Raw genomic sequence first — 26,683 nt, 5'->3', positions numbered from 1 at the left:
ATGAAAGAATAAACCATGTTCATGGATTGGTAGAATCAACATCACTAGAATGTCCGTCCATACTACCTAAAGCAATCTATAAATTCAATGCAATCCCCATTAAAATACCAATGGCATACTTCAAAGACCTAGAACAAACTCTCCAAAAATTCATCTGGAATAGAAAAAGACCACAAATAGCTACAGCAATCCTGAGAAAGAAGAACAAAGGTGGAGGGATCACAATATCAGATATCAAGCTATAGTACAAAGTCACTGTTCTCAAAACTGCCTGGTACTAGCATAAGATCAGATATATAGTCCAGTGAAACAGAACAGAGAACCCAGAAAGCAACACAGCCATTATGCTCAATTAATATTTGACAAAGGAGGAAAGCATACAATGGAGGGCAGACAGTCTCTTCAATAAACAGTGTTTGGAAAATTGTACCGATATATGCAAATGAAAGAAGGAAGGAAGGAAGGAAGGAAGGAAGGAAGGAAGGAAGGAAGGAAGGAAGGAAGGAAGGAAGGAAGAAACTAGACCACAAACTTACACCATACACATAATAAATTTAGAATGGATAAAGGACTTAAATGTAAGATGGGAAACCATAAAAATCTTAGAAGAAGCCATAAGCAGCAAAAATAGCAGACATTTGTCATACCAATATATTTACTGATACACCTCCTAGGGCAATAAAAATTAAGGAGGAAATAAACAAATGGGACTACATCAAAATAAAAAAAGATTCTACACAGCAAAAGAAACCATCAATAAAACAATAAGAAAGCCCACTGCATGGGAGAACATATTTGTCAATGTTTTGTCCAATAAGGATTTAATCTCCAAAATTTACAGGGAACTCATACAATTTAACAAAAAGAAGTCAACAATCCATCAAAAAAAAAATGGTCAAAGGACCTAAATAAACAAAAGAGGTCCTTTTCAAAAGAGGACATAAAGAAGGCCAGGAAACATATGAAAACATGCTCAAAGTCACTAATCATGTGAGAGATGCAAATCAAAACAATGAGGTACCATCTCACACCTGTCAGAATGGCTATCATTAACAAAACAACAACAGACAAGTGCTGGAGAGGATGAGGAGAAAAAGGAACCCTCTTGCACTGCTGGTGGAAATGCAGACTGGTGCAGCCACTGTGGAAAACAATATGGTGTCTCCTGAAAAATTAAAAATGGAACTCCCATTTGACTCAGAAATCCCACATTAGGAATATATCCAAAGAAAACAGAAACGCCAATTAGAAAAGATATATTCACCTCTATGTTCATAGCAGCACAGTTTACAATAGCTAAGATTTGGAAACCGTCTAAGTGCCCATCAGCAGATGAGTGGATTAGGAAACTGTGGTACATCTACATAATGGAATACTACACTGCTGCAAAAACAAAGAAGAAATTCTTACTAATTGTAACAGCATGGGTAGAACTGGGGAGTACTATGCTAAGTGAAATAAGCCAGTCAGAGAAAGATAAATATCACATGAACTCACTCATTTATGGAATATAAAGAACATCATAAATTGATGAACAAAATTAGATACAGAGACAAAGAAGCACCGACTGTCAAAATTCATTGGGAAGGCAGGAGAGATTTGAGGGGAGGGGTAAGAGATCAATCAAAGGAACTGTATGCATGCATATAAGCATAATCAATGGGTGTGTGTGTGAAATCATGTGCCAGGGGGTGGGGGAGGCCTGGGGGAGGACAATGAAGAAAAAACGAAACATATATACTACTATATGTAATACTTTAATTAATTAATTAATTAATTAAAATAAATAAATAAATAAATAAATAAATCAAAACTTTACGGGGAAATGTATATATTCTTTAACATACATAGAGTACCCTAATCTTGTCAATGAGATGCAGAGAAGAAATTAAACAGATACCATACTCAAAGATATAGGTTAAATTCCTGGCATTCCATTGTCTAGGGAAGAAAATCCTGGGTAAACTGTTTCATTCCACTCATCCACATGCAATTTTCATTGGTTAACTGAGCATATCAAGTTTTTCCCATGTCCTGTAATTCAGCAGCACCAGAAACATCTCTGATCTTCACCTACTTTACCTTCACCTGTCATTAGTCATTAGTTTGTGTTTCTGCCAAAGCACATCCAGCTGGACTTCTTCTGGCCACCTGACCTTGACTGGACTTCCTGACCACTGACCTTCTCCTTCTGTGGTGGGATACAGACTCTAGACCCTCCCTTGCCTATGCATGAATGGCCAAGGGTGAGGACTCATTATATGCCTTATTCCCAGACTTACTTTGAGGCTAAAGTAGACACATAGGAGACATTTTTAAAAGTTTAGAATAGTTACTAAGAAGAATTTTGAGATTAGAGAACTATAGAGGCTCATAAAAATTTTTATAAAATTTATTAAAATTAATGATTTTCCCAACCATCATAGGAAATTTAGAACTTAACATAACTGTTATCACAACTAGAGGTCCTAAGTTCAGCTCTGTCACCAAATGGACCCACTGGAAGATTCTTACTACAAATCTTGTTGACCTTTCCTATAGTGTTAATTGGATCATAAGAATAACAAGCAGTTACACAAAATATGATGACCTGATGCTTTATGGGAAAAGTCAAAAAGAACTCACAGCTCTAAACAACCTTGAAGAGAATCCAATATAACTTCCTATTTTCTACTTTTGGAAATATGCCTAAAACTACTATGATTTGTAACTACTACCAGAAGTAGAACCTAGAACTCAGTCAAAAATAATTTCAGTAATTTTATGATGTCTAGTAAATACTTCTCAGTGGAAGCAATTTACACTCTACAAACTGGTGAATCTATGCTGTTTTGAAAGCCATTAGGACAAAAAACTCACAATGACCTTCTGAATTATGTTATAGGGCTTGAGTGATATTACCACACAATTTTCTAAATCACTCTTATTCCAATTATATTTATTTGCTTCTGTTGGTGCTGACAAACAACATGCACATTTGTTTTTAATTCCTCATCACTGGAATACTCACATTTATGATAAATTGGCTGATTTTCTTCATAGAGCTCAAAGCAATAACCATCTTTAATAATATAAAATTTTGCTTCTACACTGGAGTATGCTAAATAGAACTGTCCTTAGGAGAATCAGCATATCAGAAACCAATGCCTACAATTCAGAGTACCTCTCCTAATTATTTTTATTTGAATGTTAAATTGCAAACACTGTTCGTTTTATAAAAGATCTGGTCTCTGTATATGTGTGGTTTATCTCTCTGAAATTCCAGTATCTCAATATAGGGGTGGGCAAAAGTAAATTAATAATAATAATGAAGACTACAATAATTAATAAATAATATTATAATACAAGAATAAATTCTGTTTCACAAACTCAAAGTTATAAACCAATTTTCCTGCTCCTGTATGAGGTGCTATTTTAGAAAATGACGATTGTATTGAAGTACACCAGCATAAATTTTGCTTAGACCACAAAGCCTCTTTTAAGATTGACTATACTAGACCTGTCCTCTATTTTACTCTCCAACAGAAAATACATCCAGCAGGTTTTGTGTTATGTGATACAAGACAGACAAAAACATAATTCACTTTATATTGATTACAAAATATATACTCTCACAACTCTGATTGTTCAAACAATTTAGTGAAAATTTACTTTTTTATTTCATTTGTTGTTGAATGGAACACATCCTGAATTTGTCATTTCTTTTTTCTTTACTCTGAATCTCTCATGTCGAAAGTAATCAGTCAATCGGTTTACAATATAATGCCTGATAAATTGCAGTTACACATCACTTCACTGATAGAAATAATAAACCTAGAATGGAGAAATGGTAGACATTTTTTAAATGGACAGAAGAAAAGAAGGTTTCATTGGCACTTTCTTGCCAGATACATCATCAAAGACTAGGATATAGGGCCAAGAAGAAATGGTTCATTTCTTGAAGAAAAAAATATTTCATCACAGCCATTAACCACCAGGTAAGAGACATGTCAAAAAAGAAAATTTCAGTGACACATCACTTTTGCAGAACCATCCAGGAGCTAATACTGTGCACAAAACAAGCTTTGTGTTGACAGACAATAAGAACCTGCCAGGGTAATATGTTGCCAAGCTACTGATTGAGGGCACTGAGGCAAAGAATTGACAAACCCAGAAGCTATGTCCACATACAATTGAAGCCACAAGAGCAAAAATTCACATCTTAAGGAGTTATGGTTCCCTGCCATTTTTTATAGAGTTTGACCATTTTCCAAAAGAGTCATATCTCCTATAAAAGTAAAATATAAATAATCTTTTCAAAATAGGATTAAGGGAGCACAAAAATATAGTTTTATGAGGAGACACTGAGAAGAAACCCCTTAAACACTAAGCAACTGCATACACAATTGGGAATTTCCAACTACTGCCAAATTATGCCCAGAACAGAATGAAAGGAACATTCTGACTGAGCACTCTTTGATGTGAGAGTCCAAAGACAAAAGAGCAGTTATGAGATAAACAAGGTAAGAAAGAAGTAGGTTGGCAGCTGACAGACATAGCAGAAATCACTGCCAGAATGGCTAAGGCTGGGCTCTGCATAGATCCTCATCAGCTTTTCATTCTCAATTTGCCAATTTACTTTTTGAAACAAACCTTTTCTGGTCCTTCCTGACAAGATTAAATTTCCTCATAACAATTTCAGGGTATCCTCATAACACCCTAAAACTTACCCTTCGTATCACTTATAATTTGTATAGTTATTTACTTAGTATTTCTATTTTCCTGCCCCTCCATTATAAGCTCCATAATGGTAGAAGTTTTATCTGTCTTATTCACTGCAATAGTCACAGTATCTAGGCTGTGCTATATACCCAATAAATATTAGAATAAATTAATTGAATATAATCATTAAAGTAACTATTTGGAGAGGCAGGACAGCATAATGATTAAAGGCAAACACTCTGAAGCCTGACTGCCTCGATTTGAATTTGGTTTCTGCCTTCACTACCTACATCAGGGGTGGGAACATCCAGCCTTATGCTACATAAAGCCCATGAAAGCATTTGGTCTCGCCCTGCCAAGGCATTAGAGGTGAGTTAATTAAATGTTTGGCCAAATATAGAAGGCTAATTTTTAAGTCGATAATTTTGTATGGCCTACGAATAATGTTATAAATATCCAAATGTCCCTTGGCAGAAAAAGGTTCCCCACTCCTGATTTACATAAACTCTGGCAAGTTTCTTAACCTATCTGTTTCCTCAGTGCAAAATGAGGTTAATAATGGGACTTCCTTCACAACCTTATGGGAATTAAAAACCTTTACAAATTAAATATTTGTAAAGTGATTAGAACAGTAAAGAGCCATGTTTATCACTATATAAGTATTAATTAAATGATTATATTTGAATGTTAATAAAATTTATATTTTCTTGTAAACAATAAAATTAAATTTTTAAAAAATATATTTTTATTTCTTTCAGAGAAGAAGGGAGAAGGAAAGAGAAATAGAAACATCAATGATGAGAGAGAACCATCCATCAGTTGCCCCCAATGGAGGATCAAGCCAGCAACCTAGGCATATGCCCCTGACCAGAATCAAACCCAGTCTACAGGCTGATGCTCTATCCACTGAGCCAAGCCAGCTAGGGCAAGAGTTAAATTTTTAGATATGTTAACTATGAATCCAAATTTGGCATTCCCAAGTGCAATAGACTTCTACTTTCAACAATGTGATATATTCCAGTCAATATAATTCTAAAGACAAAAATTATTCCACTGACATATTAAATAACCTGTTAATATTTATCTTAAAGAGCCCAAAGAATAACACATAATACAAAGTAAAATCCATAAAAACAGATGAGAGAATGACATCAGCAAAAATGGCAGAATGAAGTCCTCTGAAAATTATTTTTTATAAAAGTGATAAGAAAATTGGGAAAATTTTTCCAAAAGTTTTTTTGATAACTTTAAAAATTAACCAAATGTTTGCAAGAACCTAGTAAGCATTTCTTCAAGACCTATGTGGCATTTTGACTTGCCCTCCAGCTCACATTTGTATTAAAATTCAGCCTCCTGGCAGTCAGCAGAGGGAAGCTGGAGCTATTTCAAAGCCACATTCCAGAGAATTGTCATTTTTTACCTGGGTAGTGCCTCTTTGGAAAACCCCATTTGAAAATCTGTCTTCTGTATTTGACCTTACATGAAGTTTACCCAGCAAAGAAAAAAGAAATTCCTCCCAATCCTATTCTCTTAGGGGCGTTTGTCAACAGAAACTACAGAAAATTTGTGGCTGTCTGTGGGAGTGAACAACAGTTAGGGCAGATAACAGACTAACTAAAAAGCCTCAAAGAAAAATATGAGGAATGAGATATCCATAGGGGCTTTGAAAATCTCCAACGTATTCCTGGGAAACTAGAAGATTGTGTACGTTTGAAGTGCTCTACATATGTCCAGGGGTTAATGTGTGCTCAGGAAGCTCCCAATCCTGGGTGATCTGGATGCTCTGTGCAGGCAGGAATCAAAGACTGAGGCAGAGTTGTAAACTGTCTAGCTGAGTGTTGAAAGCATGTCTCAATGTGAACACAGATTGACTAGACATTCTAGAGATTAAAAGCTACAATAAATGAAATGTAAAATTCATTAGAGAAGCTCAACATCACATTTGAGCAGGAAGAGAATAAATCATCAAATTTGAAGACAGGTCATCTAAAATTATCCCATTTAAGTAACAGACAAAAAGAAAAAGAAAAGAAAAAAAAATGAACCAGAGCCTCAGATACCTATGAGACACCATCATACTAACATAAGCATATGAAATGACCCAAATTAGAGAAGAGAAAGAGGCAGAAAAATATTTGAAAAAATAATTTCCCCAAACTTCCAAATTTAATTTAAAAAGTTATATATCCAACAAATTCTAAATCAAAATAATGCAAAAAAAATCAAACCTAACACATGATAGCCAACACTCAAAAGACAAATACAGACTCTTGAACGTACTGAAATAGAGAAGCAACTCATCATGTACAAGGGATTCTCAATAAGATTAATAGCCAAATTCTCATCAGAAACTTTGAAGGCCAAAAGGCAGTAGCATGACATCTTAATGTTCTGAAAGAAAAAACAACTATTGAACAAGAATTCTTTGTTCAGTAAACCTACTCTTCAAGAACGAAATAGAAATTAAACAAGTTGGCAGACAAACAATAATTGAGAGAATTCAACACTAGCAGACATGACTTACAAGAAATACTAAAATAAATCCTTCATGCTGAAATGAAGGACACTACAAAGCAACTCAAAAACACATAAAAACAAAGAGTGCTGGTAAAGGAAACTATATAAATAACTATGAAAGACAATATAAATGTATTTTTCTTGGTGATGCATCATTTCTCCTATCTGATTTAAAAGACAACTACATAAAACAATGATTATAAATCTATGTTAATGGATTCCCAAGGGGGTGAGAAATGTAGCTACACAGGATTGAAATTATTTTATAACACTGAAATTAAATTTGCATTAATCCAAACTAGATTGTTATTAATTATGATGTAAGATAATTCAGAATATATAATAAAAAATGACCAGAGGTTTAAGATGGTACATAAGAAAATATTTAACAGAAAAGTAGGCCATAATGGAGGAAGAGAGAAATATAAGCAAGAAATGTAGAAAACTAAAAATTAAAACAATCTCTGCTTTAATTGGAATTTTCAACCCATTTAATTTAATGTAAATATGGTAGGATTTATATCAAAAGAAAGCTGGAGTAACTGTACTAATATCAGTCAACATAGATTTTAAGACAAAATTGTTACTATAGACAAAGCAGAATATTTTATAATGATAAAAAGTCAATCTATCCAGAAAATATATAGTTATAAAAGTTATAATACATGAAAATATAAGAAATTATAAAAATATATGAACTTTATCCAAATATCTAAAGCAAAAACTGATAAAAATGAAGTAAGAAAAAGACAATTCAAAATAACAGTTAAAGCTTTCCACCATTTGTGGATATAGCCAGAAGTCTGCAATCTAGAAGGCAGCCTTCACCCAACCATGCTGGCACCCTGATCTTGGGTTCTCAACCTCCAGAATTATTGTGAACTAAAGGTCTCCCAAAAATTATCAGTTTAAGGTGGATAATGATATAAATGAGTACCAATTATCTTTAAGAATAATCAATTTAGGGGCTGGTACAAAGGATGAATTGTACATTGTTGAAGCAGAGGCAATGAGTTATGAAAGCAGTACAATTAAAGTAACACTGGTAATTTTGAAAATGTCTGTCCTTTGTGGTTTCAAATAATATTACTGTGGTCTCATGTTGAAATGTGGTTCAGGGCCTGTGCGTATTAGTTGGCAGCACTTAATAGCTATAGAAGAAGATGCAGAGTCAGAAGATGCAGAGTCAGAGGAGGATGTGAAACTCCTAAGTATATCTGAAAAGCATTCTGCCCAGAAAGTTGTAGCAAGTTTCACACTCAAAAAAGTAAAACTTGCTGTTACTGAAGATGTTGGTGAAGATGATGATGATTATAAAGATATGATGATTTTGATTATGAAAACGGTGAAAAAGCTAAATTTAAAAAATCTATATGAGATGCTCTAGCCAAAAAATACACAAAAATCAAATCAGAATAGAAAAGACTCAAAACCACCAAGATCAAAAGGTCAAGAATCATAAAAAAAGAGAAAGAAAGAAAGAAAGAAAGAAAGAAAGAAAGAAAGAAAGAAAGAAAGAAAGAAAGAAAAGAAAGAAAGAAAGAACGAACGGACCTCTTACCATTTGCAACAGCATGAAGAGATCTGGAGAGTATTATGCTAAGTAAAATAAGCCAGTCAGAGAAAGAAAAGTATCACATGATCTCACTCATATGTGGAATCTAATTAACAAAATAAACTGATGAACAAAAAAGATTCAGGAACATAGAACCATGGAACAAACTGATGAATTTCAGAGGAAACAGGAAAGGGGGGTAGCGGGTAGGGGGTGAGGAGAATGGCATGGGAGGTGAGAGATTAACTAGCCAGGGAATTTATATGCACATACACATAGCCAAGGACACAGACAATAGTGTGGTAAAGGCTTGGGAGGGGCAGGTGTGCAGGGTTGAGGGGGTCAATGAGAAAAAATAATAACAGAAAAACAAAGGGGACAACTTGTTTATCTTATGATCAACAAGAAAGATAAAATTTAAAAACACACACACAAAAAAAACTCCTAAAACACCAAAAGAACCTCATTCTGTAGAAGACATTAAAGCAAAAATGCAAGCAAATATTTTAAAAGTGGTTCTCTTTTCAAAGTGGAAGCCAGGTTCATCAATTTTGCGAAGAATTGCTTCTGATGAATGACCAGAAGGCTAGTCAAGATCTCTGGCAGTGGGGGAAGACTCTTTAAAAAGAATACTTTAGCCCTGACCAGGTAGCTCGGTTGGCTGGAGCATCATCCCATGAACCAAAATGTTATGGGTTCAGTTTCCAGTTAGGGCAACATATCCAGGTTTCTCTCTCACATCAATGTGTTCTCTCTCTCTCTCTCTCTCTCTCTCTCTCTCTCTCTCTCTCTCTCTCTCTCTCTCTCTCTCTCTCTCTCTCTCTTTTCTCCCTCTCTGAAATCGATTTAAAAAAATACATTAAAGAAAAAGAAACCCAGTTATTCTGTTTTATGTATGTCCCATCTGTCTGTTCCTCCATTTACATTGTAAGTTCTTTGAACAAAAAATCTATACCCTGTGCTGCTTTTGACTCACTTCTCTGCTTCTATGGTGCCTGGCACTGTGTTTGAAATTTGCTGGGTAATTTTATAGTATTAGTTGATGATTAAAATAAAGCAGGCAAAATACCTGAATAACCCAAAATTACATTAACATTTCAATAAATATGCTTTGAAAAATATTCAGAATGTAATTGTTGAAACCCAGAAGTAAATTGATAAGTTGTTGTTCCCCCTAAATACTGCTAAAATCTTTTATAAGGTTTTGAATAAGGATAGATAACCTATTACTTATATCAGTGTAGCTACTTACAAAAAAACAAACTAAGGTTAAAATTATATCTGATTCATTTTATTCAGAGCTAATTAATTATAAGACTTGATCAAAATTAAGCAGTTGATGTGAAACTTCAAAAGAAATTATTGATTCTTCTCATGAGCAACAGCCAATTAAAACAGTATGGTGCAAGACCGTTCTAGTTCTTAGTATTCTAATTTTGGATATTTTCTCTTCATTTTTTTTAAACAAAGAACATTATAAAAAGACTTCAAATTAGCTCATGGCTTTTCCTATTCAATATCAACCACTTACCAAGTGCCAATCATTTTACTGAACCTTCTTTTAAAAAGACTTTTGCCAGTGGCACTGCAAATGAAAAGAGATGATGAGATAATCACAGCAAAATCCTACTTCGGTGTGCTGCCTTCTCTTCCCTGATGAAAACCCCATGGGACGTTGTTATGTGGGAAAAGCACACAATGATTCCAATACGAGAAACAGTTTCTTGTCACACAAACTAATATGAGAGCACAAATAAGAAGTGGATTGTGAATAAAAGAAGTTTATGATATTAAGATTCTCATAGGTCTTGAGTTTTAGATATCCTACTGGCAGTTTTACTTTTTTTTGGCGGGGATTGAAGTATAGAGTTTATTTTATAAACTGCAGGATTCCTAAGACATGGTAACCATGTCTTAAAAATATTAAGTTAGTAGACTAGAGGCCTGGTGCATGAAATTCATGCATGGGTAGAGTCCCTAGCCCTGGCTGGTGATCAGGGCTGATCAGGTTCACGGGTTCCCAGCCTCCTCCTTCCCTCTCTCCCTCAGCACCTTGCTGCTTCTGGTCACCTCCATGTTCCATGCTACCCCCTGGTGGTAAGCATATGTCAGAGTGAGCAATCAAATTCCTGGTCTCTCAGTTGAACTCCCAAGGGGACAATTTGCAGATTAGCCTTTTATTATATAAGATAAAAAGTAAAAGCACAGGCTATCAGAATTAGCTCATACATTGAAGGCTCTTAAAGTCTCCATTCAATTCATTTCATTTTCCATTCTCAGAAACTGAGTACTTTTACCATAGTTGACCAGAATCCAAACTATCGCTGCATGTTTTTCAATTATTATAAGGATAGTATTCTAGTATTAAAAGAAAGTAATTCACCCATTAATCTGTCACCCAATGATAACTGTTTTAATACTTGAATTCTCTCCAAGCCTTTATCCATGTTTTTCCATAGTAGTAATTTTAGTAAAAACATAATTTTATGTTCTGTTATCTTCACTTAAAATTAAAATAAGATTTGTAACATTTTCATATTGACATATAATCATCAGCATTATAATTTTAATGAATGCATAATTCCATTTAATTAACACAATATACTTAACTATCTATCTATTCCAGATACATTTTGAAAATCTGTCACCATTCTGAAGACTTGCAGTTTTAAAAATTCAGGCCCAGGTTGCAGGCTTGATTCTCATGGGAAAGGCAGGGGGAGGGGTGGCATCCAGGAGGCAACTGATCAATGATTCTCTCATCATTGATGTTTCTATGTCTCTGTCCCTCTCCCTTCCTCTCTCTGAAGTCAATAAAAAACATATTTAAAAAAAAAAAAAAAAGCCTGGTAGGAGGGGCAGAGAGGCAGAAGGGCTGGTCCAACACCCACATGTAATGGTTTATAATTAGGAGGGATGTCTTAGTTCTGCAAGTTCCCCTGAGGAGCAAGGGATTCCAATTCCACCCCTCAGCCCATGGTTCCATTGTCAGGAAGAGAAGTCCCCATACTTTGTGTCTATATAAACCAACAAGGTCTATGGCTAAGATGAAGACTCCTGGAGTCCCAAGCAATTCCTCTTAAAGGGCCCATATATGGACTTACTTGAACTCACTCCCTCTGAGCTCTAGCAGCTTGAAGGAAACCAAGGACATATGGGAAGGAAATAAATTGTTAGACATCAGGGTAAGAGCTGGGGGCCAATTTTTGCAAAACAAAAAATGGTGGCAGAGGCTATTGTTCCTTTGCTGAGTCCTCCCTACCTGCTTCAGAGCTGGCAAGCAGGAGCCATATCTGAGTCTCCATCAACATGGCTCACCACTGTTTGCCCCACCCTGGTAATTCCTTAAGACTCCATACCACCCAAGTCATTTCCAGTGGCTTTTCCATACAACTGGCCTCTCTTGCTTCATGATTCAGACTTTCCTAAAATTTCCAACAAGAAGCAGCTGTCCTCTGTGTAGCCTGCACCTCTTGCCAAGTGACCCTAGGTCCAGCACTAGTGGCAGCCACCTTGGTTCACAGCTTAGTGATCCTGGGCACCTCCAAGCCTAACACAAGTAGGAGCCGGGTTTGGGTATGTATAAGCTCAATAAATGTTTGCTGGGTGTTAAAAGTTAAAGCTAATCAGTGAGAAAGATTAGGAGATGGGATCAGAGAATGGCATGATGGTTCCATATAAACTGGCCTGTTAGGAGCAGGGTGCTAGGAAGGTAGTGTTATGGTTCTAGCTCCATGGAGCAGAAAATAGGGCTGAAGGAAGGAACAAGGCAGGAGTTCTGCCTCAGTGGGGAGACGATGGACTGCTTAGACAACTAGGGTAGCAATTCATTTCTGATACTTAGTGAAAACACAGAAACAGGCTAAGCTCCCCTTGCCACCAACTGAGAGCAGGTAGACACTACCAAGGCATAATGGGAACAGTGGGCAGATTTAAAAGGAGCTATGCAAACTCACTCCTCCTCACACGCACAAGGCTATATTCAGGATATGCTTAACAGGCATGAAGAGACTTGCAGACCTAATTTTATGTGTGTTTGGGAGTTAATCCAGAACCACTTAAAAAAAAAAAAAAAGAATGTTAATAGCATTTCTATTATTTAACTTCAAGGCAACTGACATTTCAGAAAAGCCATGATTATCACCTTGAGCCTTACATAAAATCTAGGGAAAACAAGGGAACACAACTTCAGTAAACAAGGATTTCAAAGAAGAAAGCTTTGAAATAAAATAATAGCTTATGGATGTGAGACTTACTCCTTTTAAATACCGAGTTTTTACTGTGGATACATAATCCATTCTTAACATCATGTAAATAATGAGAAAGTATAATACGACACTTTTACTTCAGAAACATAATTCTATTGATTAGAAAATGTCAATAGAAATGGAGGGGATAGGGGTGCATACCCGGAAATTCTCTGAAAGTGAGAATGAAAATGCACTGCCTGCTGTATGACGCAAATTTCACAGATAATTATTGGTAGGGCCCGTTGCCATCTTGTTGTATAAACATAAATGAGCCCAAGATAACACCCAAAGCTCAAAGAGTAATGACAAAGGTGGAAGAGATGGTCTAGTCAGGCATGAAATTGATTTTATAATAACAAATATCTGTTGCCTTCCATGTGCTAAGTAAATAATTCAGAAGCAGGGGGTAAAGATAATAAAAACAAAATCATTAACTGCTTCTACTAAATCAAACACAGAAAGAAACCCATTGTCATGTTGACCCTGAAACCTGTTTAATGGCTAATTAAAGCAATTATTTTCATCATGGCACAGCCCTTAATCATAGGTACCTTCAAAATTATATAATAGAAGAGTTTGGCTGGTAACCTTGTTGGGAGCAGATTTTCCACTATCCCCCCAAAATTTATGTGGAAAATATGAGACAGGAGAGGAGGACGATAGGACATAAACTCAGTGCTGAGGTCTGCAACCAAATCATAGACCACACAATCAAACCTTTGAAGACAGGTTTAAGATGACATAATCTAACTCTTCAGTTTGAGGTGTGCTTTTTTTTATTTTTTTATTTTAAAAAGGGTTAAGTTAGCTAACTGCAGATAGTGGAAGTTTATGACCAGCTTTAAAAAGTCACTTTGAATGTCATTACATCATTTATGTTCCCACAGCTCAGTTTAGTTAATTAGAGTACACTAGTAATTCTATGAAGAGCAGAATTTCTGGTTCAATGCCTAAGTGTGTCAGTTAGCTTTAGTAGGCCCCTTGGCCCCACGACTCACCATTTTTCTACTGAGATATTTTAAAAAATGAGACTTTTCTCCAAAAATAATCACACACAAAAAAATGGATATAGGGAAAAATATTATCAATTTTCCCAAATTCCAACAATAACACAAGAAAAAGTTCTAAGCAAGTACATCGATGGTGTTTGTCTATATTCAAGAACACATATGAAGTAAACATACAATGTTTTGTGTATGTGTGTGTGTGTCTTCCTAGCACTCCATTCTCCTACTCTTCTCTGTATCCCAATGTAATTCCCAGGAACACTGTCTTAGTACTAAATGACTCAACTTCCTGGTGTCAGCTGGTTAATTAAGAGGTTGGCACCTTTCAAAAATAGAGCCATACAGAAATCCTTGCCTGGGATTTTTGAAATTCAATTCAGAGACTATCTTTAAGTCTGTCTTACAGATATTGATGGAAGCAGTCAGATTCAGCATTTAGAAGCTGCTGGTGGCCCTAGTTTGCCCTTCTGCAGAGGAAACTTGGCTTTAGTGAGAGGCAAGGCCTGTACACTGGGACAAAAGGCCTGGCAGCATTTGACCGGATTCGCCAGCTCAGGTACAACTTTTAACTGTTGTTCTATATTTTAATCTTTTTAAAATTCCAAGTGCTTCAATATTCCTTTGAGTTTACCTGAACACTTCTGAGTTGAGTGTTGTCTGTCTGTAACCTGCAACCCAAATAATATACTAGTATACAGACCCATTAGAAGTCAATAAATCATTAAAGAGAATGTCATTTTCAGTTCTGGCACTGACTCCATGTATCGGTCTGAATAGGTTATGCTGAAGTAACAAACAGCAGTCTCAGTAGTTTAAATAACAATTGTTTACGTAGTTCTAACTGATCATACTTCTTGTTTGGTCAGGGCAGTTCTGATTTGCGCTTACTCTCTCAGCTAAGTTATTAATGGAGACTCCTCTAAACCTCAAAAGTGATCTGGCTTGAACAAAAAATTATACGGTCACACTATTTATTTCTCACATAGGCTACCTATACATTACATGAGGCCAAGACTGATGGAATGATCACTATCTGGAACATTGCCCATCAACATAGTTCAGGAAAAAGAGAGCTTTGATGCCTTAAACTAGCAATTAAGTGCTCCAGACTAGAAGCATCACCTACAAGCACCATGTCCCTTCTCAAATTTCTGAGCAGAGCTTGGCACAGCCCTACCTTATCACAAGGGGACCATCCTGCAGAAAACCAAGAACTCAAATTTTTGTGAATGATACTAATGACTTCCAAACTCCAACTCTCTCTTATTGTATATTAGTTTTCCTGTTTGCAAATCCTCAATTTTTACTCGTTTTTTTTTTTTTTTTAATGAAATATTAGGTGGGTCCTTAGGTTAGATTAGGTCATGATTACTTTTCTTAATTTGTCTTTTTGACATCCTGCATTATTTCACTTGACATTCATTGGTAACCTGATTACTCAACCCTTGAAGGATACACAATAAATAAAAAAAACAACCCCTGCCCCCCAAAATTTAAGCCACTTTTTAGTATTCTTTAGACTATCTTTTATTTTAGTCTATCAGTAATTTACAAAAATGATTTTTTAAGAACTTCCAGAGCTAATATCCCTAAGGTGTGGTTCACTCACCTGGTAAGACCTATTAACAAAAATCTCCCTGCAAATGTAATATAACATATTCTCCTAATTAACAGTCTAGCTTATATTCTTTTGCAGTGAAAACTCTGTTCTTAATTAAATAAGCATGATATAGAAAATCCTAATATAAAACACTAACAATATACCTTACATAGAATTTACTTTTCCATTATAACTACTAGAACTCCCTCCGCAATCCAGAATTTTAATCTATTATGAGTGAAGCACTTGGATCTTAACTTTCCCCAGTATGACTAAAGCTGAAATTGCATCACGATGTTCCTATTCCTGTTGATCCAAATCTCAACAGGAATTGGGGAGGAGGAATTCGTGTACTTGTTGCCAGAGATACAAAAACAGAAAATGTGAGTCTAGCACCAGAACTAGAACTTGTAGTGCATTTTCTTGCAGAATATTCTATAAAGTGCTGAGGTGTTACATTATTAGTGCTGTATATCAGCAACATCATGAGTGAAATGAGCTTTTAGGGGCCAGTCTAGAGATTTCACTACCATTTACAGGCAGAAATATGTTTAAATTCCAAGCAGTTAAGTAATACAATAGCTTTCAGAATACTATTTCAAAAGTTGGTTTATTTGAATGCTATAAGTACTTGGAGAGGATAATTGAGTGAAATGTCCAACTAAATCCTTTGTTTTCAATTCAATTACCCTTTATCATGGCTGTGTTATATACTTTCAACACCCTGGCCAACCATCATTCAAACGACATGCACTAAGCACCACTTGTGTACAAGAGAATATTCTAGGTGTTAGTGAAATGTTAGTGAGCAAAAATGTTAGTTCAGCATCATCTCTGATCCCTTATGCAGAGGACCCTGAAACCATATTCTTCAGAATGCCCTTCCCAGGAAGATGACAGGTTAGAGTCATCCAATGAGAAGTGCCCACATGGGATTTGGATATCTCTGTTGGCAGTTGCAGGCCAATTCACAGACAGAAGGCTGATTCTTCTGAATCCCTAAGATCAGCAATGGCAGTTCCCACTGGGACTGGGAGATTTGCTGTGACAGCTTCTGCGCAGGTTCCCATAAGACAGCTGCACCCAACCACATGCTTCCCTGACCTTCCATCATGGTAAAAGCCTCTAATTCCTTTTATGAAAGTCTCCCTATTTGGAATTCCTAAATGGCTTGTTTGTCCCAACCAAAATTGACTGAGAAATCAAAGCCAACACAGTCCCTGCCTTAACATGCTTACATTCTCAAGGAGAAGACATTAAATAACTGTTTACACATAATTATGTGACTGTCAGTGGTGTGCAGAAGCCAGCTCCTGACAGTTGTCAGAGCTCTTTGCTAAATTTTCAGAATTTTTTAGTCAGTCATTAAATATAGTCAATATTTAAAATTAAATTATATAAACTTTTAATTAATTATATGAAATACTAAAATAATACTTTATGTTCAATATTTCCTAATTAATTTTCTATTTTCTATGCTTCTGAAATTATTTAAGTATATGTTTACATCTTTATGGTCACAATTTAATATAGTGGTTTGCTACTGTGCTTCATTGCTCAAATTTATATTCAATGACATCACCTTAGAAGCTGGTTACCACTGTGCTGGAAGTAGGTATACCATTGAAATCAGCAAATGCTACAAATTGAGAGAACGAGTAGTAAAATGTTTACCAAAACATTACTAATAATTGAGATAATTACCAGAAACATAAGTAAATATTAGCATAGAACAGGGAGATTGCACCATAGCCATGGATTTCAAGGAAACTCCCAAAGAAGTGACACCTGAGTTGAGCTCTGGCAGTTGGTTAGGCATAGGAGTAGGGAGGAGCACTCCAGGGAAAGAAGAAGCATATGAACTCTATGAGAGAGTAAGCTCTTGGTCCTAGCAAGGACTGAAAACCTGATGGGATAGAATACAAAGGGTATGTCAGCCCATTCTGTTCAAATTTCTTTTTCTGTCAGTCACCTTACTGTACTGTTATTTGCACATTTCTCTTTTCTGTCACACAACAGATAATTCTGTTGAAGACAGAGTTCATGTTGTCTTTATCTTCCCATTGCCAGGACCTACCCCAGGTCCTTACATTTGTAAATGAGCGAATGAGTGAATCCTTCAACACTAAGCCCAGTAAACATTAATAGTCAAATCTCCAGAATGAGGATAAAATTCACAATTCAACTTTTTTTAATTAAAATAAATAAAAATAATGTCTTTCACATCAAAAGAGACTAATTAATGTGTATCAGCACTGATCATGTTAGAAGAATCTAAACTGAAATAATAATTTGAACATATTCAACATTAAAAGATAATTGTATTAGTCTTCCAGAGGTGCCAGAACAAAATGCCTTAGATGAGGGGTGGTGGCAGGTGGTAAGCCACAGAAGTTGATTTCTCATTGTTCTGTAGGCTGAAAAGTCTAAGAACGAAGTTGAATTTACTGCATTTTGAGGCCTCTTTTCGTGGCTTGTAGGCAACTGCCTTTTTGCTGTATGTTCACATGACCTCTTCTCTATGTGCATATGAAGAACAGAAAGACCTCTGGCATCTATCCCTCTTTTAGAAGGATGCCAGACTTGTCTGTTAGACCAGGATCTCATCCTCATGGCCTTATATAATCTTAATCAATTCCTTAAGGGTCCTATTTCCAATATAATCACATAGAAGGTTAGGGCTTCAACATGGAAGTATTGGGGTGGGTGGGGGAGACACAATTTAGCAATGTGGTTTAATATAAAAACATAAAACAGTTATTTGGTTCAAGACACAAAGAAATCATTCCCCAAATTATACCAATAATCATGACAGTCATTGCTGGATATAGATATAAGACATTCTCTATTATACAAAACTGAAATATGCGAATTTGAAATGATATAATTGAGCTCTATCATTTATATAGTATGTACTACATCTTGTATACAATATGTAACTTAACATAAAAATTTAAAGTAATGCAACTCTACACACACAGACACATACACGTGTGTGTGAGTGCGTGCACACACACTTTAAAACCACCCATGAATCACATCCCTTTAAAGCTGGCAGTTGAGCTTCCTTGCTACTCTATAAGGCAGTGGCACTTCTGCTGGTGTGCAGAAATATCAAAAATAAAAGTATGCCTTGAACCACTCTCAGCTTTAGAGCCTAGGAACATTCCCGAATGATTTTGTGACTGTTGTACTGCTATTTTAATGCTTAGTACTATTATAATTTACAATTGTTTTACCTACCATAACAATATCCCAAAATGCATTGAATGGTGATGCTGTTAACAGTGCCCCCAAATCAAAATCCATGGAGTGAAATTAGCTGTGATAAAAAGCTTTGAAAAGGGTCAAGGTTTTATAGTGTATTTATTCATGTGTTATTTTTATGTAATTTGATATACATAAAAAGTATATTTAAAGCAAAATTACGCTACAATTGGAGTAGATTTATGAAGTCTGGGAACACATTTCCCTGCGTTCAATTTATTACAATAGGAAAATTAGTGTTGAATTATGTGAGTTTTGAAAAATGCAAAGTCTTTATGAACCTATTTCTCACATAAAATGTGACTGCCTCATGCATACAACTGAGAAACATGGACATCTTGTTATGCCAAAGACAGGGTGGGGGAGTACATCTCTGTAATTACTTATTTAAATAATCTATAAGTGAAAAACTGGGTCCATTTCCTGAGGTAGCACCAGGATAGAATTGACTAAATAACATAGGGAATACTAGATTCAAAGGAAAGTTGTCTTTCGCTCTAGCTGAGCTCTCGTTCTAAAGTCATTTGACATGTGTGACACCCCTCTGTCCAGAATCATTAATGTACAATTTTGCTGGGAAGCATGAGGATAAGCAAGATGATCAGATGTCCTTTGCAGTCTGATAAATGTAGGTAATTGTTGGCAGTTCAGAATTTAGCTGTATTAGATTTTATCTTTTCCTTGAGCCTAGCCCCTCTGCTCTAATCAGCTACCTCAGCCACTCAAGAGAATTATCTGATAAACCTTGTTGGTATCTGGCTCCAGACACACAATTCCTTCTCCCAGCAAGATTTATCAGAATGCAACCAAGGGCAACCAGACTATATCCTGGGGTCAAAGGTGGAAGCCCAGCTATACCTGCTTATCTATCTCAAAGCCTGACTTTTTTCCCCCACTTCACTCATCCCTTATAAGCCCATTCCTTTGGGCTTATTCACGGCCTACATATCAAGAATCCCATTTCATATCCATTCCTTCCTATCAAGAAAGTTCTCACATATTAATTACAAAAGTAAGCAATCACCCCCTCAGGGACAATGTGCTTCATTCCACACACTCACACAATTATTGATGTTTCAGGCTAACAAAATTCCTCACCCTAACAGGAACCACCTTGCAAATGTTATAACATCCACATTTACAAAAATTAGTCTCACTATAAATTTTATAAGACAGTTTATATTAGCATGAAGAAAATTAAAAGATGTAATCTAACAGTTGAGTTCATTACCATATGGAAGGCAACCACATGGTAGTACACAGTATGGTGCCTTGATAAAGCCTGGTAGATTTTTTAATAACATAAAAGGTATCCATGTGGTCAGAAGAACAGATTTTCTCCTTTTCCACTGAGAAAAGGCAGAAAGGAAAAGACTTAAGTGATGCCAGAAAAGGTTTAGTTAGATTTAAAGATTTAGAAATTGTTATTTAGGATTAGATGAAGAAATCTAAAATAATCTTTCCTGTTGATGTGTAAGAAGAAACAGTCCTCTCTATTGGGAATGCTTAGAAAATGTAACTCAGGATAGCCAGAATGAAAATTCTTTTGAGGCAGTTACCATATTTATTTTGTTCACTTTTGATTTATCTGAGTGTGCAACATATGTGGTATACAGGCTTTTAAGGAATACATATTAAATAAATATTAGTTGAATGAATGAATGCCTAATCAAAATCTAAAGACAAATATGTCATTTATAGTGTATTCATTTTAGCCAATTCTTATCACTATTAAAAATGAGAGAGAGAAAAAGAGAAAGTGAGATAGATCTTTTAAATATTAAGTGATGTAACCACAGTTAAACAGGAGATAGTAACAGATGGAAAACTTGCATTCCCAGCCCAAAGTGCTATCTGTTGACATAAAAACATTCAAACCTGTAAAGAATTTTTGTGAGTTTATTTGAGCCAAACTGTTGACAATAGCCGGGAAACAGAATCTCAATGGATTGGGATAATACTCAAGAGAATGGCAGTTTTTCACCTTCTTTTATATATTACAATTAAAAGAGGAGAAGTAAGTGAGTTACATGAAATCCATTGGTGATAGATTAGGGGGACTGTAAAAAGCAATGGGGTGGGGGGGGAGAAGGACCTCTGGGATTGGATAAAAAGGAAAATGATAGATACATACTTATTTTTTACTTAGATGGTTGCAGAATAGTTAGCAGTCAACAATTAACATGATAACAATAACAAATGAAAAATTTATGGTCTCTGTCCTGGCGCCCAGGCACATTTGGTTGAGGGGAAGGGGGAATTTACAAGTTACTAATATTTCATAGGTATGTTATCTTAGAGGCAAAAAGGCAGTAGGCTCAGTTAAGGTAAAAATTAACCTTGTCAGGAAAAGTAATGGCCTAGGGCATAACTACCCACCATAACTGCTTTTAGTTAAAGTTTAATTTCAGACCATCCTTTGTGGTTATTTTAGGTCTTGAAGTTTGCAAGACTGCCATGCAGGCCTTCCCTGAGCTTGTCAAGTTAGCATGTGACCCCTTTGATCCACATATCAATTAAAGAACCATGGAACTCTGCCCAAGGAAGAAGCATTAACTTATATTCTCCCCAGAAGATGATGAATCAACATATGAGCCCCCCTGAGAGGCAATAATTGACAGTAATTTCAGACCAACCAAACTACAATACCTATGTCCATTACTGGCCAACAATTATAGGGGTGATCTTACATTCACGGTTATTATTTAAACATCTGGATTTCTCTGTGAAGTAAGGATTGCTATCTCCATTTCACAGATAAAGAAAAGGCCCAGATCAGTTAAGCAAACTGCTTAACATTCCTCAATTAGCACAGATTTGAAAGCCAGATATTTTCATTCTACTGCAATTCTCCTTCTAGGATATCTTGAGAAAACATGGAATTCATTATACAATTAAAGGAAGTAAACATCCATTTCATCCTCCAAACGAGGACACTTTTGGGGGATGAAAAACTATGACAAGCAAAAACTGGCTGTCCTGGCCAAAACCAAAGGAAAGTCACCTGGGTCTGGTCCCTTTTTCTCTCCCTCCATCAGAACAAGTCTGCAAGTTCACCATAATCCTAAATCACACCATCATAAAGCTGTACTGCTTCCTGGATCAGCCCATGAGTAGTTCTATCTGTAGTTCTTAATATTCCTAAGTAGGAATTTTCACTTGGCTACTATAAAAATAGCTGGAGTGTTTCGGGGATTCTAAGTGAATCAGAGTCAATAGTGCTGTAGAATATTAATTAAATTAGGACTGCTTAAAGCAAGTCAATTTCTAATCAAAATTTTCAAGGAACACTAAACTCTTTTTCTGCTTAAGGTGATCTCAACAGTGCTTTCCAGGGGGACTGAGAGAGGGGTGGAAGTAGGTTATATGCTGAGACCCCAATCTCCTGCATAGTACCACAATGCCATTCTATATATATTTAATGGCCTTAGACTAGGAATTTGAAAAGAGAAGTTATTAGCTAGGTAACTTCTCAGTAACTGGTAGAAAATGTCAATTCCTACTTATTATTGCTTAATTAGAACTTTTTAAAATGTATTTTCAAATTTCAGCATTTTGAAATGTCAACTTGTAACACTTGCAAATAATTTTTTAAAAGTTGTGAAACTAAGCCTTATATTTTTGCCTTTTAGAAATAACCCATGAGGACCCTAGCTTGCTTTGGAGAACACCAAACCCTCTCATCTTGCAGAGTTCACTCTCCTGTACTGTAAAATAAAGCTAGAAGAGGGGTTTGAATTGGACTTACTAATATAGGTTTGAGCTGAGTCGAACAGTCTACTTTCTGTTTTCAGCCATCTATGATGAGCCTCACACTTAATAGACAGGGCATCTTTTTTTTTTTTCTTATGATTTTTGAAATTTTCTTTTTTAGAGAGAGAGAAAGGAAGAAGGAGAGAAAGAAGCATCAATGTGAGAGCAGAACATGGGCCAGCTGCCTCCTGCATACCCGCTACTGGGGATTGAGCTTGAAACCCTGACCAGGAATCAAACCAGCAACCTTTGGATGCACCGGACCAACCCCACCAACTGAGCCACACCAGCCAGGGCTAGACAGGGCATCTTTGCAGAGAAACCAGATTGTTTAATATTGTTCTATATTGAAAACAGAAGTAATCTAATTTGCTTCAATCCATGAGCTGAGTGAATCGCCCCCATATGTAGATAAGCCAAGGACTAGGCAAGACACTCATATAGAAACATGGTTTTCTGCAGCTAGGGAGAAGTTGGCATTTTGTTATACAGCCTTTGGTGCACCTTTTAGTGAAAGTTAGTTAAAAATGGTGTGTGAACAAAGCACATTTCCTTCCATGTTCTTTATTCTGGAAAGCTCACTTCCACACCCCTGCTAATATTTACATAGTCAGTCCAGGGAGCCATAGTGATATCTGTCTGAATGTGTAAGATAGATTTTTTACCAGTAAAAATCTGAGATGAAAACAAACAAAACTTTTCATTGGCATAGGTTTATATTCCAAGTCTATTGTCTAGCCAACTGTACCCCATCTGACTATCCAGATAAAGCCACTAACACCCTGACATTTTCATACAGCTAAGGGTAGGGAGGTGCATTCCGTACCCTGGCTGGCTCCTCTCTTCAGGAGGTGGGTCAAGAGTGGCTCTCACTCCTCAGAAGACCAGGCTCCTTCCTGAGCCCAGATATATGGCAGACACCACTGTGAATTCCTTACCCCTCATTGACTGGGAGCCCATTGTTAAAGAAGCTGTTTTTCCCTCTGGGAACATATTAATCAAGACACTGTAAATCAAAATGAAATAACCAGACCTGGACTTTGGTCAGTGCTGCTCAGTTCTTATCCAAATCTGTTTGTATTTTGTTTCTTTTGAAGCCAACAGTTTAGGTAATAAATATCTGAATCTTGATTCCTGCCATTGGTAATCTATATAAAATCTTTTGTGTTTCACTAAATACTTAAAAACTATCCATCACAGGCATTAAAAAATATTAATTTTCTGAATGTTTGTTCACAGTTTTTAAATAATTATTCCACCTGAAATATATATACTCATGGTTTTATATCTTAAGGAGAAAATAAGGGCTAAGAGGTATACTCAAGCAGATCTAGTATTATGTAATTAAAATAAATACTACAAGATCAATTTATTTCCTGTTAATTATATTAATGTGGATATTTATATCAATTTTCCTATCTTCTGCGAAAGTTAAGTCAACTGTACAGTACAGACCAGGAGTCCTTGAACTCTCATATGGACAAGGGATAAAACCCAGAGAGCTCATTAATTTGAATAGAAAAAAAAAAGGATCTTTATTTTCTTTACCACCAGTGGAAATTTAGCATTTCCTTCAACTTTGAATGTTGGCAACCTATTATCACAGTATTATTCAATTATATTACTGGGTTACCAATAAATTAACATATATTTTCATATCACATTAAGTTATAACAGCTGTATATTCATCGTTACTTCAAAATCATGGTACTTAAGACATCTCCCTCCATACCACATTTTTTGTTCAATTTTGAAAACAGTGTTTTAATATAAATTATTTCTTTCATAATCATATGTATTGCATTTTATGCATTTAAAAACATTAATCTGAGAAGTCATTCAGAGGCTTCTACAGTCCAACAAAGAGGTCCAAGGTATAGAACAGGTTAAAAATCAGTGCTAGGCACTCATATTTAATAAAATTAATAAATGCAGGGACATCACACAAAATAAAGAAGTTTGCTATACTCAAGTGTTTTAATAATCATATTCCCTGTCTTGAATTAATTGTAGATTTCAATTCTCGAGTTCTAGTTCTTTAAGAGGTTGAAAGAATAGTTGTCTGGCAGATGCACTGGTATAGCAGTCAGGTGAGCTGAGTGAGGATTAATTACTGCTATGGTAAACCCTGGATGGGCCAATGGGTACACAACCAACCATGCTGCTTATAAAGACAATCCACAGAAAATCTCTTTTTTTTAATTTATTAAATCATTATCTGTGTTCATATCTTACCATTTCCCCTTTCTCCCATTCATACCCTCCCTCCCCAGAGTTTTGTGTCCATTGGTTGTACTTATATGTATGTATACAAGTCCTTCAGTTGATCTATTATCTCCCCCAGATCTCCCTACCCTCCCCGCTGTAATTTAACAGTCTGCTTGTTGCTTTACTGTCTCAATATCTATCTTTTGGTTCATCAATTTATAATGTTCTTTATTATCCATAAATGAGTGAGGTCATCTGGTGAAAATCTTTCTCTTATTGTTTTTTTGCTGCCTGATTTTTTCATTTTATTAAGTATGGTTATGAACCAAATCATTGTGTGAGGGAACGATTACCTTCTGAACGATTACCTTTATTATAAATTCCTTGACTTTTCCCCAAGAAAGTACATGCTGTCCTCAGGGACATAAGACACAGAGGGCAAAAATATTCACCTAGACTCTTCATGTTTTCAGAGTTACCCAGATGCTTAAATAACTGCCTGATTATTTAGTAAAAAGGTCCTGTCCAGGAAGAAACAAAAGATATTCAGACAGATTTTAAACTTTGTCCTAACAGTTTTTTTCTTAAAAAAAAAACACACACACACACACAAAAAACAAACAAACAAAAAAACAGGCCTGGTTCAACGGTTGAGCATCAACCAATGAACCAGGAGGTCAGAGTTTGATTCCTGTGCAGGGCAAATGCTAGGGTTGCAGGCTTGATCCCCAGTTTGTGGCATGCAGGAGGCAATTAATCAACAATTCTCCTTCATTATAGATGTTTCTATCTCTCTCTCCCTCTCCATTCCTCAGGGAAATCAATAAAAATACACTTCAAAAAATAAAAAGTAAACAGAAAGTGTTTGCTTCTATTAATCCTATTCTTTTAATATTTTTATTATTTGCTACTTCATTTCAGTAGAATAGTTCAATGGTCCTTCTCAGTGTCCTGGGGATGAAGGTATCTAGTTGTGATGTTGTTCACATCATACTTTTAAAACATTCCTAAGTGATGCTGGTGGTCCACCACTCTGATGGCCTTCATTCTTTCCAGATGAACAACACAAGGGATAACTCTTCTCACTGTCATGGTAATGTACATTTACTTCTAAAATGATGAGAGGACTCCCATCTGCCTTTTTCAACGCAAAAGTTGATCCTTTTCTGTTTATTCTAAGAAAAACTTGGTTCCAATGACCTGTGAACTTGCTATAAATCCCCAACACATGCACCAAACCTAGCTGAGGTGAAATAGTCTAGGACACACAATACCTTTATTTTCATATTTCAATGGAAAGCAAGCAAACAAAACCAGCAGGGACCATTTTCCCCATAGATCCACAGCCTCTATTAATAGGTCAATCTTTATTTTAAGATTTAACCCATTGGAATGAATAATCATTCAAAGTGTATATACAATTTGGGGGGCATCCCGTATTTCTATTTTCACACCACTCACCAAGCTTTGAAGAATGACTTTTTTAAAAAAATAAATCTTTATTGTTCATATTATTACAAATGTTCCTCATCCCCCCCACTTGCTCCCCTCCACCAGGTTCCCACCCCACCCTCTGCCCTTTCCCCACCCCCCATTGTCCTCATCCATAGGTGCACAGTTTATGTTCAGTCTCTTCCCACACCCCCCTCTCCCCTTTTCCCCGAGAATTGTCAGTTCACTCCCCTTCTATACCTCTGATTCTATTATATTCATCAGTTAATATTGTTCATCAGATTTTTTTTAATTCCCTTGGTTTTTAGATTCACTTGTTATAGTTACGTATTTTTTGTTCATAGTTTTTATCTTTATTTACTTTCTCTTCCAA

The 26,683-nt window shown here is 35.9% G+C and overlaps 1 protein-coding gene and 1 pseudogene across 1 annotated transcript in view; one reads left to right on the top strand and one right to left on the bottom strand.

Annotated features, from left to right (window-relative positions):
* The window catches only part of HS6ST3 (heparan sulfate 6-O-sulfotransferase 3), a 682,367-nt gene that overhangs the window by 484,620 nt on the left and 171,064 nt on the right, over positions 1-26,683 (bottom strand). The window lies entirely within an intron of this gene.
* LOC118729839 lies at positions 8,111-9,397 on the top strand (annotated as a pseudogene).

This window comes from Pipistrellus kuhlii, unplaced genomic scaffold (assembly GCF_014108245.1).
Source record: "Pipistrellus kuhlii isolate mPipKuh1 unplaced genomic scaffold, mPipKuh1.p scaffold_m20_p_3, whole genome shotgun sequence".
NCBI lineage: Eukaryota > Metazoa > Chordata > Mammalia > Chiroptera > Vespertilionidae > Pipistrellus > Pipistrellus kuhlii.
This window is presented reverse-complemented; position numbering and strand designations above follow the sequence as displayed.